This window comes from Canis lupus, chromosome 30 (assembly GCF_048164855.1).
Source record: "Canis lupus baileyi chromosome 30, mCanLup2.hap1, whole genome shotgun sequence".
Taxonomy (NCBI): Eukaryota; Metazoa; Chordata; class Mammalia; order Carnivora; family Canidae; genus Canis; species Canis lupus.
Genome location: NC_132867.1, coordinates 5,865,677 through 5,880,043, shown reverse-complemented (window position 1 = coordinate 5,880,043; position 14,367 = coordinate 5,865,677). Strand labels below are relative to the sequence as shown.

General features: G+C 39.6%; 1 long non-coding RNA gene across 4 annotated transcripts in view; it reads left to right on the top strand.

Moving 5' to 3' along the window:
* The first annotated feature begins 9,816 nt into the window (after nt 1-9,816).
* LOC140621828 (uncharacterized) overlaps nt 9,817-14,367 on the top strand; it is a 66,005-nt gene continuing 61,454 nt past the window's right edge. For 2 of the 4 annotated variants that reach the window (XR_012021555.1, XR_012021556.1), the window contains exons 1-2: nt 9,817-10,016; nt 11,649-11,732. This is a non-coding gene — a long non-coding RNA (uncharacterized lncRNA). The other 2 variants (XR_012021557.1, XR_012021558.1) reach the window with 1 other exon arrangement.

Here is a 14,367-nt window from a genome sequence, read left to right as displayed (position 1 = left end):
AGTGGCCATAACAATGACTAGAGTGTGTGCATTATTATTAAAAGTTCTAAAAACACATGTCTGGCACATACTATCAAAACTTGAATTCACTCTGTCTTTACTAAACTAAATCCTTACACAGATGTTCACATAGCAGATTTAAGGAATACATTTTCACATAGATTGGAGATAGTGTGGGTCTTTTACATTAATGAATTATTGTTGGAAAACAACATAATACTCCTGAAATATGACAATCATTCACTCTAAGATTTGAAAACATTTAACTATTAAGATTGGTATAACAGAAATATATGTCTTTTTTACTCACAAATTAAGAGAATAAAGGAAGTGGAATTTTTTTCAGTGTATTGGGGAGAAAAAATTATTAAAATGGAATTGGAAAATTCCTAAAGATAAGGTGTGTCTACTTGGCAATTTTATCAAATTGGAACATGTCCTAATAACTTTCTGTCAGAGATCAGAGAAACTTTACAAAACTGCATCTCACAAACTGTGACCCCGTGGCAAGAGGATTTTGGAGTCTAAGGACTCCCACTCTAACCACATAACCTACCAACTGCATATTCATTTGCTTCAAAAGTAACTTTAAAATTGGATTTGTTTCCATGAAAATAGAGAACCACTAACTCTATGCCCCTGCTATAAAATTAATTCCCATGCTTCAGGCTATATTTTCAGGCACTAAATAACACTTTTATTACCTCCTGTGGGACCAGAGTCCCTTCTTTGGTCTCTAGGTGTCATAGAAGACAACAGTATTTTTCATCATATTTCCCTTAAAGATCTTCCTTCTGATGGAGTCAGGTCATATGGAACATACACACAGTACTTTGCTCAGAAATTGGGGAACTTTTCAAGTCTAACCAGCTGCAGAAACACTTCTTAATCATGTTTGTCTTTCCTGTTTGCAGCCACTAGCTATGATCTTGGTGTTAAGATATTGTAATATGGCTCCCATTTCCCATTCCTGACATACAGCTCCTAAAACACTTGGAATCTCCAGAAATAATAAGTGTCTTTTTGTATGTTATGAGATGACTAGTGGCTAAGGGCTTATGGATAGCCACAGGATGGAGGCTGATTGCCAGAGGACTATCCAGGTGATCAGAGGGTTGGAATTTTCAGCTCCAAACCCTGACCTTTGGAGAGGGAAGGGTAGGAGGTAGAGTTAATCATCAGTGGCTAATGATTTAATCCATCATGGTTATGTAATGAAGCCCCCATAAAAATCTCTGTAGTATGGCAGTACTTGGAGAGCTTCCTACTTGGTGAACATGTAGAGGTGATCAGAGGGTGGAGAGTTTGGGGAGGAAATGGAAAGTTTGTTCCCCTTTCTCTATACCCTGCCTATGCATCTCTTCCTTCTGGCAGTTCCTGAGGTACAATCTTTATAAACTGTTTACCTGAGTTTTGTGATCAGTTCTAGCAAATGTTCAAAACTGAGGAGGGGGTTGTGCTCGATTTGTAACCAAGTTGGACAAAAGTTGCAGCTAATGTGGAGACCCACCATTGTCAATTGGCACCTAATGTTAGGACCAATCTTGTGAAACTGAGCCCTTAATCTGTGGGATCTGCACTAACTCCAGGTACTTAGTGTCAGAATTGAGATACACTGTAGGACGTACAGCTGGTGTCAGAGAATTAGCTGACGTGAGAATCCCAGCATCCTCCCACCCCGCATCCTACAAACACACTTGGAATACAGAAGTCTGCTGTAAGGGTAGTCTGCTTCTCCTTTCAGACACAAAGAGACAACAAGCATAAGAGGTCACATACAGGGCAATTCTGTGGAAGAGTGAGATTTAGAACATAAATCTACTGAACCCCATGGCCTCTTTATTATGCAATTGTGTGCCCTTGGGAACACATAGATTCTCCTTCCCACCACAATGTTTGTAGAGCATCATTAGTAGCGTTCATCTCTCAGAGGCATAACCTACACTGAAGGAATTTTAGAGCCACCATTGTTAAAATTTGTAAGAGTGAGCATCTCTTAGTGCCCCCACAAATAGATGATTAAAATCCAACTGTCATGTAAATTGTATTTAATGGGATCCCTGGGTGGCTCAGCAGTTTAGTGCCTGCCTTCACCCTGGAAGTTATCCTGGAGTCCCAGGATCTAGTCCCACATCAGGCTCCCTGTATGGAGCCTGCTTCTCCCTCTGCCTGTGTCTCTGCCTCTCTCTCTCTCTCTCTCTCTGTGTCTCTCATGAATAAATAAATAAAAACTTTAAAAAAAAATAAATTGTATTTAACGAGGTTACTGTCAGTAAGTAGGCACCTAACCAGATTTATTTGATTTCTCCCTATAAAAATCGATTTTTTTTTATTTTTTTGATTTTTCCTATAAAAATCAATTTTTTTTTGATTGTAGAGGAGAATGGAGCAATGGTGTGTAGAAGAGAATGGAGCAATTTGGGAACATGGTAATTCATGGAAGTAAGAACTGAACAACTTTCCACCAATGGAGGTCTTGGATACTCTAGGGAGCATAGAGATGTTGGGGAGAACGTGGCAGAAATAAATATATTTCCTCAATTTTCCCAATTTATTGTACAAATTAATTTGGAGCTCTGGAGGCAAATCCATCAAAATACCAGTGAAAATTATCTTTGCGTAAGTGATTAAAGCTCAACATTACAAGCAAATTAAAGCAATAAACTCCATTTATTGAATAAATAGTCACATTTTGTCAAGTGTATAGATATGAATCAATTTAAGTCCAAATCTATATAGGTTGGGGTCTGCTTACATTGACAATCTCAGGCAAGACTAGATCTTATTTAGAATGACTTGTTAGGTGAAGCCATAATCTGATGCTTACCATCAGGGCTGGCTTCATGGGTGATTGGCCAGAAGAGTTGCACAGGACTTCAAACTCCAAACAGGGCCTCCTGTTTGGAATTTAATCCCTGCGGTACCATCTTGAAGTTCTTAAAACTTTTCTTAGTGTTTTGTAAGTGAAGTCCGAAGGATTAATGGAGTATGTGCTAAGGGGCTTAGAGCTTCAGCTTCTGTGTGATTCTGCCTCTCATCACCTCTTTGTTTCCCAGGACAGGTTCTTAGCTGCTTACTCTCCAGTCATACTTAGTGACCACCACAGCCCATTACCTAAGGCAGGACCCAAGACAAAATCTTAGGGACACGTGGGCCAGGAAGTCCTTGCCCCAAGTACAGGGTCACAAAGGCAGCCCAGGTGCTAAGGAGGGTCTGCACTCACCATATGAATGGTCTAATGACCAATAAGTACAACCTTAAGTGGCAAATAATAAGTATTACAGGTGGATTCAAAAATACCGGAAAGGAAATTTTTTTCTGATATTTGAACGAAGATATTTGACACATGAAATGTCATGGTTTCATTTTGTAGAGAGCCCCACAAATTATGTAGCTGGCCCTATTTACCATTTCAATAATGCAGCAACTATCAAATATTTTCAAAATTATCTTTAGAATGCCCCTTGACTATCTTTAGATGCCTTAATCTAAAGGGGGTATTGTAAGATATGAAATAATGTTTCTTCTTCTTTTGGTTAAACATTCTACGAATCTTTTCAGTTCCCTAATTCAGGAGAGACACATGGGTTACTGGTTCACAATCCTAAGACAAAAGTTACTTAGAAAATTAACACCTTCATTTTACATTTCTATATTTTAATCTCTGTGTGAACAATAAAACTATAAAATTGATAGATGGTACATTCTTTTGAAAATAAATAATCCAAATCACATACGTAAAATACATGGCCCAGTGCTATTTTATATAACTTAGGGAAGGGACTTGGCCAATCATTTCAGATTATGTTCTGAGGACATCAGGTTGACGTGGCAATTACAGTGACAAAAACAAAAACAGAAAATCAAGCCAAGGAGATAGTATAAACTGAATGATTAAATTATTAACAGCAAATAAAAGTAAATAGCAACTTACTTCTCCTTTATGATTAAAGTTGGGAACCAGATGGAACATTATTTTGATCCAATTCATAAACCCTGTGTTCTAGTGACTTTGCCAACAGTAAGTAATTCAGACCATTATCATTGATCTTGTTGAAATGCAAATCAGATTTCACTTATTCCTCCATATCACACGTTAATAATTCCCAATATTTTCAGATAAAATCACATACACATATCTTTCTAATTTAATCTTGCTTTTTGATCCGATTTAGATACCAGTTATTCCCTCTACTTTTACCCCATTATCCAGTTTTCTTAGAAATTTTGCATTCCACAAATACCTCATGTTTCCTTACTCTTATCTTCATTTACAAAAAAAAAAAAAAAAAAAGGTTTCTTAATCAGTAGAAAATACCAGTCAGTCCTATGAGCTGGAGATACAATATCAGACACTGCCCTCTCCTCTGTCGCACACATACACATACATATTGTGTATACACAATCTAGGTAGGAAAACAGATATTAGCCAAATATTCACAAAATTACATAGAATTGTCAGTTCCAATAGATGTGGTAGATAAGGTAAACATAAGAGAAAAATATAGTTGAGACCAAGAAAGCAGCAAATGTTAGAGGCTGAGGGAGGCTTTTTTTTAAGATCAGAAAACATGCCATAGCAGAATTACATGGCCTTTCATGTATGTTTGCATCTATCACATGGCATTAGTTTTTTGCAGAATTAGCATTACATGTCCTTTCACTACCAACTATGTGTAATGCACTGTAATATATAATGTGGGTAAAATATATAGAAGAAATGTAATAGGGTGCAGCCACAGAAACAGAAATCACTGAAAAAGTTTAGAGTATGTTAGTTACACGGGGGGAAGGCAAACGGGTGGTGAACCGCACCATTGGGACCTGCTATCATGCCCTGGCTAGAGAGAGACTGAAAAGCTCAAAGGTCAAGATCTTCTACCCGGAGCTATCACCATTGTGATGCTTCCAGTCAGGATCTGGGCTGTGACTAGAAGAAGGGTCTGTCTGGTGGGCTTCCGAGTCAGGGAGAAGATAAAGATGCCCCAGAAAGGCAGTTAGGAATGGCATGTTTTCTTCCCGTCTCTGAGTGCTAGTCTTCCACAAAAGTGTTCTGGGTGATATCCATGAGCCAAAGGGCAAGGAGGCTTGGTGGTTAGAATTTTGGGGATGATAGCAAAAGTTATCTAAGAGTAAAGAGGGAGTTTACTAGCACCAAACGCTTTCTATATTTATAAAACTTGCAACCTAGTCAAGGAAGATCATTCCTTGCTAGTGATGATTACATACACCAAGGATGCAAATAAACATATTTTTTTTATTCCCACAACTCCTGTTACATGCACAAGAACTTTGAACTCACATCCACATTATAAGGAAAAGTCAGCTCTAAATAAATTGCCAGATGCCTGAGGTTCAGTTATAATATTTGATAGCTTTGTTTTTTTTTTTGTTTTTTTTTTTTTAATTTTTATTTATTTATGATAGTCACAGAGAGAGAGAGAGAGAGAGAGGCAGAGACAGAAGCAGGCTCCATGCACCGGGAGCCCGACGTGGGATTTGATCCTGGGTCTCCAGGATCGCGCCCTGGGCCAAAGGCAGGCGCCAAACCGCTGCGCCACCCAGGGATCCCGATAGCTTTGTTTTTAACTCATTTTATTTCATTTGAGTACACCAACTATTGATACATGTTGAGCCATTTTTGTATATTTGAAGATGTTCTCAGATCTCTTTGTTTTATTTAAGCAACAAGTTATACTGAGCACCTACTATGTGCCACAGATTATACAACATGCTACGTATACGGAGATGACAAAGATCTACTTTATGTTGCTGAGAAGTAAAAGCAGTAGAAGCAGCATCTCTAAAAATAGTCACAATACACTATTACTGAATATTACAATAAAAGTTTGAAGAAAATTCTATGGTGTCATAATGAGAGGAATCATGACTAGCTAATGTTTCCAGAAAAAGAAGACAAAAGTACTAGCTGGCTCTTAGAAAACACTACACGAAGAAGAGACAATGGGAAAATACTTCCCAACCTAAGAGGGTAGGACTAGCAAAGAGGCCAGTAAGATCTTGACATGTTTTAGCAACAGAGTTTTTAAAAGATTTTATTTATTTATTTACAGAGAGAGGGAGCTCACACAACTGGGAGAAGTGGTAAGCAAAGGGAGAGGGAGAAGCAGGCACCTTCCTGAGCAGGAAGCCTGATGTGGGGCTCTATGTGGGACTAGATCCCATGACCCTGGGATCGTGACCTCAGCTAAAGGCAGAGACGCTTAACCAACTGAGCCACCCGGGCGCTCCGAAACAGATCAACTTGAGGATTTTTCTGCAGCAGTTGAGGAGAATGGAACTGGTGGGGGAAGCTAGGTTTTGTTTGCCTGTAAAGACTGTGCATTTAATTCTATAGGACATTTTATAAGTCTACTTTTGTTATTTTTTAAGGTGCAGAAGCTTTTGTTTTTCTTAACAAAATCAAATGTTGAAGTACAGAAAAATGAAATTGTAGCTGCTTTGTTAAATGGACTTGAAGAAGCCTATAATTCCTTTTCACTAATTTTTTCTTTGCCATTCCAAGTTAACTAAACCGTTTAATTTGTGGGCAGCATTAGAAAATCACTGCTAGTTACTACAGTCAACAGATATATTTAAATTGAGAAATTACATAATTACAGGTTTTTTTCTTTGTTTTTGCTTTTCACAAACAAAACTCTTTTGGCAGCAAGGAGGGAAAAGCAGAAGAGGAAGAGATCCTTTCATTAACTTCTTCAAAAAATGGATGTTTACTGAGCACCAGCCTTTTGCTAAGCCCAGAGCTGGACAGTGGAAATACTGAGTGAACAAGATCCACTTTCTGCTTTCAAGATGTTAGTTAAGGAGACATATGTAAACAAGTAATTCCAGTATATGGTACTAAGGACTGTGTTTGGGATAAGTTCAAAGAAAAATGGGCATCTTACAGCATCTTGAAAAAATCAAGGAGACTCCTGGGAAAAGTGACATCTACATAGAGATTGAGAAGGGAAGTAGGGTGGTCCCCCGTTACAGAGAGGTCAGAGGAGGAGAACACCTCCTGTAGATGGATAACAGAATATTCAGCAATAGAAATAAAAAGCATAAAAATGAATACAGAGATTTGAGAGAACTACTGTTTAATAAGAGCATACAGTCTACAAAGTTGGAGAGATGAGTTCAGAAAAGTAAGATGAGTTCAGAAAAGTTAGCCAAATCAGGAATTCTTGTACATGTCCTTTAGCATCATATACTTTACCCTTGGAGAAACGCCTTGTCATTAAAGCATTTCAAGCATTTGGGGGCAGCAAAAACAGTTAGTGCTACTAATGACAGGACTGTCCACATTTGCTGAGGGATATGGAAGCGATACTATTTCAGCAGTAGTATAGTATTTGAGTCCTTAAATTTTTTGTTGTTTTTACACATCAACACATTGGTTGTTAGGAAATGATGGAAAGTGAAGCTAGCTCCACCCAAAGCACAGATGGAGAAATGTTCTATAATCCCATCTTCTTCAGTCCTTGACTATCATTCCTGAAGATAGTCTTATTCTCTATTAGACCATTTGCTTTGGCCACTTGTATTTATTTAGGTATATTCTCTTTTTTTCTTTGTCCAAACCCAGGTCTTTTTTAGAGGAACTTCTCTCTGTTCAAGTCTTATGTTAATCTTCAATGCACTTCTCTTTCTTTGTTGATACAACTGAAAATTTCACAAATTGCTAAAATATTTACATACAATGGAGTGTGTTAAAATGTAGGAGTATAGCATAAGCTGAGGTTCCATTTAACAACAGACATTCTGAATATTTAAAATAAAAATTCAGTACGTACTCAATAAATGTTTGATACATTCAGATTATTTCTTTTTTTTAATTTACTGTTTTTCTAAAGGATGGTACATTTATTCACACATTTAACAAGCATTATTGGGTGCTTCCTGTATGTCAGATTTTTTTTCAGGTACAGATTATATCATTATAAATTAAGAATTTGTATTCTTCTATGAGTGGTAAGATAGATGATGTGTAAAAAAAATTAAATGTATATTTTTTTTCAGATTACAATAAAGTTCATGAAAGAAAATTAGAAAAGAAAGTAAAGTAGATCATGAAGAAATAGAGATATCCAATTTTTAATAGGGTAGTTATTAAGGATTTCAGTGAAAAGTTCATATTTGAAAGACAGAAAGGATAACGAATGAGAATGTGGTATTCTGGGAAGAGTGTTTTAGGCTGAGTGAAGAGCAATGCAAAAATCTCAAAAATGTTTGAAGAAAAGAAGAGTCACGGAAGTGGAACAGATCAGAGGAATAACAATGAGAGAAGGAATACTTTGTAGGACCTTGCAGACTATTTTCGATACTTGTGTCTTTTTCACTGTAAGTAAAATTAAAACCATGGAACAGTTTTGGGCAGATGAAGGGCATGTTCTAACATGTTGTAACACAATGGCCCTGGATTCAGTGATAAGAATAAACTATGAATAAGGAGGAACAGAAGAAGCAAGGACACTGGTTAAATGATTATTACAATAGTTCCCTCAAACATGATATTGATTTATCAAGGTCATGATGATAAGTTTTCAGAGAATACCAGATGTATTTTAAAGAAAGAGCTGAGTATTTACAGAAGGATTGAATATGGGGCGTTAAAAAAATAAATCAAATAAAATCAAATAAAACTCCAAGATCTGGGTCTGGAAAAATGGAAATAAATAGTTTCCATTAGCTGAAATGAAGGGGGAAGAAATTTAGAGGAAAAATTAAGCCATCTTCATTTTTAAATACCTCTTAAACATTCAAGAGGGCACGTTGAACAGACAACAGGGGTCTTAACTAGAGACATAAATCAAATACTCGCCGGCTTATAAAGATTAACCATGGAACTGAAAGAGATGGCCAAGAAAAGAGGTCCAAAGAAAGAACGCTGGACACTCCAACCTGCACAAGTCCAAGAGATGCGGAGAAACCAGAAAAGATGTCTGAGAAGGAACAGCCAATGAGACAGCAATTAACAGGGAGAGTGCAGAGTACTTGGATTCAAGAGAAGCAAGTATTTCTATGCCGAAGCAATCATCGCGTATGTCTAACATTTCTCATAAACCAAGTTAAGGATTGAGGTTTGAACATTTTATGACCTTGACAAGACCAGATAGTTTGGCTAGTAGAAAAATTCATTCTGGAATGTGTATTAGTTTTCTAGACTTATCTAAGAAAGTGTCATAAACTGGTTTGCTTAAAAAACTCAGAGATGTATTATCTCACTATTCTGAAGGTTAGAAGTCTGAAGTCAAGCTGTCGGGGCCATTACCCCTTGAGGGGAAACCCTTTTCTCTTCCTCGCTCTGGTAGTGGTTGACAATCCTTGGTGGTCCCTGACTTGTGTCTGCATTAGCCTTGGCCTCTGCTATCATGTAGCCTTCTCCCCGGGTATCCTGTGTTTTTTATAGGAATTCTAGTCACAATGGATTAAGGTCCCACCCTATTCCAGTGTGATCTCTCTTAACTAATTATATCTGTAATGGCTTTATTTCCAAAAAAAAAAAAAAAAAAAAAAAAGTGCTGTGGGTCAGGACGTCAACATTTCTTTTGGGGAGAGAGACACAATTCAACCCATCAAAGAGTGTTTTGGAGGAGAATTGTGTAAAATGATAATGAGAATTTCTTTTAAGGCAAATATATGGGTGATAGCTGCAGGGAAAGTGATATTAACACATGATATTTATTATGAACTTTACATTTAAATTCTTAAAAAATACATATTCTTATATTGATGAGAACTACACCCCCCCCCCCCCCAGGGAGAGGACCAACAATATAAAAAAAATGGTGATTCAGGAGAGGGAGGGGAAATTTGAGGGAAAGAGAAATGAGTAGCTGAGACTGAAGCTGGTGAACCCCTGAAGAATTTAGCTAGTTTCTTTTTCTTTTTCTTTTCTTTTTTTTTTTTTTTTTCATTTAAGGAAAGTGGAATGCAGAAAACAATGATAAAGCAAAAGCGACAAAGGAGTGGAGGAGGCACCGAGAGAAAAAGGGCGATAAACACGTCCGCTGGTAAAGTGGGGAAATGAGGGAACAGAGAGGACTAGGGAAGCAGAGTCTAGGGAACGGCAGGCAGTGGCGTCGCGGCAGGGCCCGCGGGGTCGCCTGTCCTCCGTCCAAGAGGCCGGAGCGTCAGCGTGCAGTTTTCTAAAAAGCAGTTGGGTGGGCATTGAGGGCTATATTTAAATAAAAGGACTTACTTGACTTTATTATGTAATTAAAAAAAATCAGTGTATACAGGAAAACTGCGGGACCAGCAAAGTAAGGATTCTGGAGGCAGGGGTGGGAAGGGTCTCGGGAGGGGTGTGTGGGGTGCGGGGCGGCGGGGAGCGTCCCGGGGGGAGGGGTGCGGGGGGGAGGGGGTGCGGGAGGGGAGGGGAGCGGGGGCGGCGGGGAGCGTCCCGGGGGGAGGGGTGCGGGGGGGAGGGGAGCGTCCCGGGGGGAGGGGGTGCGGGAGGGAGGGGGTGCGGGAGGGGAGGGGAGCGGGGGCGGCGGGGAGCGTCCCTGGGGCCGCGGGGGGCTGTGGCCAGGAGCGCGGGAGGCGAGCCTCGGGGGCCCTGGCCCGGGGTGGGGGGGGTGGGGGGGTGCGCCCCGGGGGGCGGGGATTGCTGAGCCGGTCTCGGGGCGGAAAGCTGCTCCGCGGCAGGGCGGGGGCCGGCAGGGGCCTTGCGGGTGGCGGCGGGGGGACTTGTGGGTGGGCAGGGGTGCAGGCGACGGCGGGACACCTTGCCCGGGGCGGCGGGGCGGCGGGGCGGCGGGGCCCGGGGCGCTGTAGGGGAAAGGCGGGTGGTGCGAGCTCGAGCCGCGGAGGCAGAAGCCCGGCGGGATTAGGGAGCGAGGTGGGTCGGGGACCCTGCCGCGCCGCGGACGCCGGGGCCCAGCTCCGCCCCAGCCGGGCTCGCCGGTGGTTGCCCCAGGATGAGGCGGGTGAAGACGACCCGGCGTCCGGTGGCTGTGGCTGGGCCCGGGCGGCTCAGCTTGGCCCGGGGCTGACCCTGGTCTCCGGACGAGGCCCCGTCGGGCTCCCCCTCCCCACGGGGCGGCCGCTTCTCTCTGCCTGTCTCTGCCTCTCTCTTTCCGTCTCTAATGAATAAATAAATAAATAAAATCTCAAAAAAAAAAATAGAAATTTTGATGGTTCAAAGGAAGGAAGAGGAAGAGGGAGGGTTTGTGATGTTTTGTTTTGTGTTTTTTAGGAAAGTGCAGAGTTCTGAAGTTCTCCCTTGACTTCTGACTCTGAAAGTTGGGAGGACAGAGAAGTGCTTATATTCCAACCTCTGTGACCCTCTCGGCTTATGATAATGGAGTGTATTATATATATATATATATATATTTAATTTTTGTATTTAGAATACTTTGACGTTATAAAATATCTTTCTGACTTGGAAGAGACTGGCTTAGAAGAGGCCAACCAATTCTTTGAGATAGCAAATGGCCCACCTGGAATTGGTGATTGTGAAAACTAACCATTCTAGAGCCAAACCTACTCGACCTGGCCTATGCACTTCAGGAGATAAAATTCCTCTATGCGATCACCCTGGCACCGGGAACCGGGCAAGAGACCACACCTATGGCCCAAACTCAGTGGAATTATTCAAGCTAGCCAATTCTACACTGCTTAACCCATCCTGCCTTTTTTCTTAGCCCCAGCAAAGGCTCTGGTCTGAGGCTCTCCTGGGTTCCTGTCTTCATTCTCCTGACCACTTGTGCCCACCATTTCTAGGACACGTAAGCACTCATTCCCCCGCCCCCCAGCCTCTCCTCTGTCTCCTCTTGCGGCCACACCTGACTGACCATCTCACAAAAGAATACAAAACATGGGGTCAGCATGTATTCATTGCATTGCTTGTTTGCAAATCTAATAAATTGAAGTAAAAAAATTATTTTGGACTCTACCAATTTTCAGTGTTCACACAGACAAGGACTCTTGGTCTGACCTAACCCAAGCACTCATTTCTAATATAAAATCTGTCTGGGGCACCTGGGAGGCTCAGCCAGTTAAGCCTCTGACTCTTGATTGCCCCTTAGGTCATGATCTCAGGGTGGTGAGATTGAGCCTTTTCAACCAAACTACTTGGTTTTCCATCTTAAAATGAATTATGTTGACTCCTGCCTATGATCTATATGGAAAAAAAAATCTGTAAATTGCTTTGAGTAGCACTGACATTTTTAACAATAATTCTTCTAATCAATGAGCAGAGCATATCTTTACATTTATTTGTGTCATCTTCAATTTCTTTTGTTATGAAAAATTTATAATTATCTGTGTAATTACCAGGTCTTTTACTTCCTTGGTTAAATTTAGTCCTAGGTATTTTATTCTTTTTGAAGCAATTGTAAATAGAATTTATTTCTTTTTCTGATACGTTATTATTAGTGGATAGAGATGCAGCAGATTTTTGTATATTAATTTCGTATCCTGCAACCTTACTGAATTCATTTATTTTAATAAGATTTTTTAATTGTTTTTTTGAGTCTTTAAGGTTTCTATATAAAATATCATGTCATTTTTCAAAAAGTGACAGTTATAATTCTTTCTTTAATTTCCTTTTCTTGCCTAATTGCTTTCAGTAGGGCTTCCAATGCTATGTTGAATAAACGTGGCAAAAGTGTGCATCCTTGTCTCATTTCTAATCTTAGAAGAGAACCTGACGTTTGAGCATGATGTTAGCTATGGGTTTGTCATATAAGGCCTTTATTATGTTGGGGTACAGTCCCTCTATACCCACTTTATTAAGAATTTTTATCATAAATGGATGTTGAATGTTGTAAAATGCTTTTTTTATATATCTATTGAGATGCTCATAGGACTTTTCTTTCATTTGGAAATGTAGTTTGTCACATTGACTGATTTGCATATGTTGAACCATCTACGCTTCTCTGGAATAAATCCCACTTGATCAAAGTGTGTGGATTTTTTAATGTATTGTTGAATTTGCCTTGCTTATATTTTGATGAGGTAATTTGCATCTGTGTTCTTCAAGGATATTGGCCTGTAATTTTCTTCTCTTGCGGTGCTTTTTGTATCCTGGTTTTGCTATCAAGGTAATGCTGGTTTTGTGAGATAAGTTTGGAAATGTTTCCTCCTCTTGTTTTTTGGGTAAGAGGTTGAGAAGGATTAGTTAATAGTCTTTTATGATCCTGTGTATTTCTGCGGTATCAGTTGTAACTTTTTCTCTGATTTTGAATCCTCTTTTATTTTTCCCTTGTTGATTATAGCTAAAGGGTTGCCAATTTTATTTTTTCAAAAAGCATGCTTTTAATTTTATTGATCTTTTCTATTGTCTCTTTAGTCACTATTTCTTTTATTTCCACTCTGATCTTTGTGATTTCTTTTCATCTACTAACTTAAGGTCTTTTTTTTTTTTTTCTTATTCTAGTTCCTTGAGGTGTAAAGGTAGGTTGTTTACTTGAAATCTTTCTTATTTCTTGATGTAAGCCTTTAGTAGTGTGAATTTCCTTCTTAAAATTGCTTTTGTTACATCCCATAAGTTTTTATATGTTATACTTCCATTTTCTTTTTTCTTTTTTGGTAATATTTAATGTATGTATATATGTCTGTATATATTTATTTATAAAGAGAGAGTGCACATGCACACAAGCAGGGGTGGGGCAGAGGCAGAAGAAAGAATCTCAAGCAGACTCCACACTGAGTACAGAGCCTGATATGGGGCTCAATCCCACAGTCTTGAGATCATGGCTTGAGCTTAAATCAAGAGTTAGAGGTTTATCTGACTGAATCCCCCAGGGTGCCCCTGCATTTCTAATTTCATTTATCTCAAGATTTTTTTTAAGATTGATTGATTGATTGATTTTAATTTGAGGGGAGACTGTGTGCATGCATGTACCCAAGCCACGGGAGGGGCAGAGGGAGAGAAGCTGACTCTCTGGTGAGTGTGAGGCCCTCCAGGGGGCTCAATCTTATGAACCTGAGACCAAAACCTGATCCGAAACCAAGAGTCAGATGCTTAACTGAGTCACGCAGGTGCCCCTTATGATATTTTTTGATATCTCTTTAGATTTCTTCTTTGACCCATTGATTGTTCAGTAGCATGTTGTTTAATCTCCACATATTTGTGACTTTTTCAGTCTTCTACTTGTAATTGATTTCTAGTTTCTTACCTTTGTGGTCAGAAAGATACTTGATATGATTTCAACTTTCTTAATTTAATTAATACTTGTTTTTGTCGCCTAACATATGATCTGTCCTGGAGGATGGTCTGTGAGCACTTAAGAAGAATTTGTATTCCGTTGCCTTGGATGGAATGTTCTGGTGAAATCTAAGTCCATCTGATCTAACATGTCATTTATGGCCAATGTTTCTTCATTGATTTTCTGTCTGGATGATCTATACATCGATGAA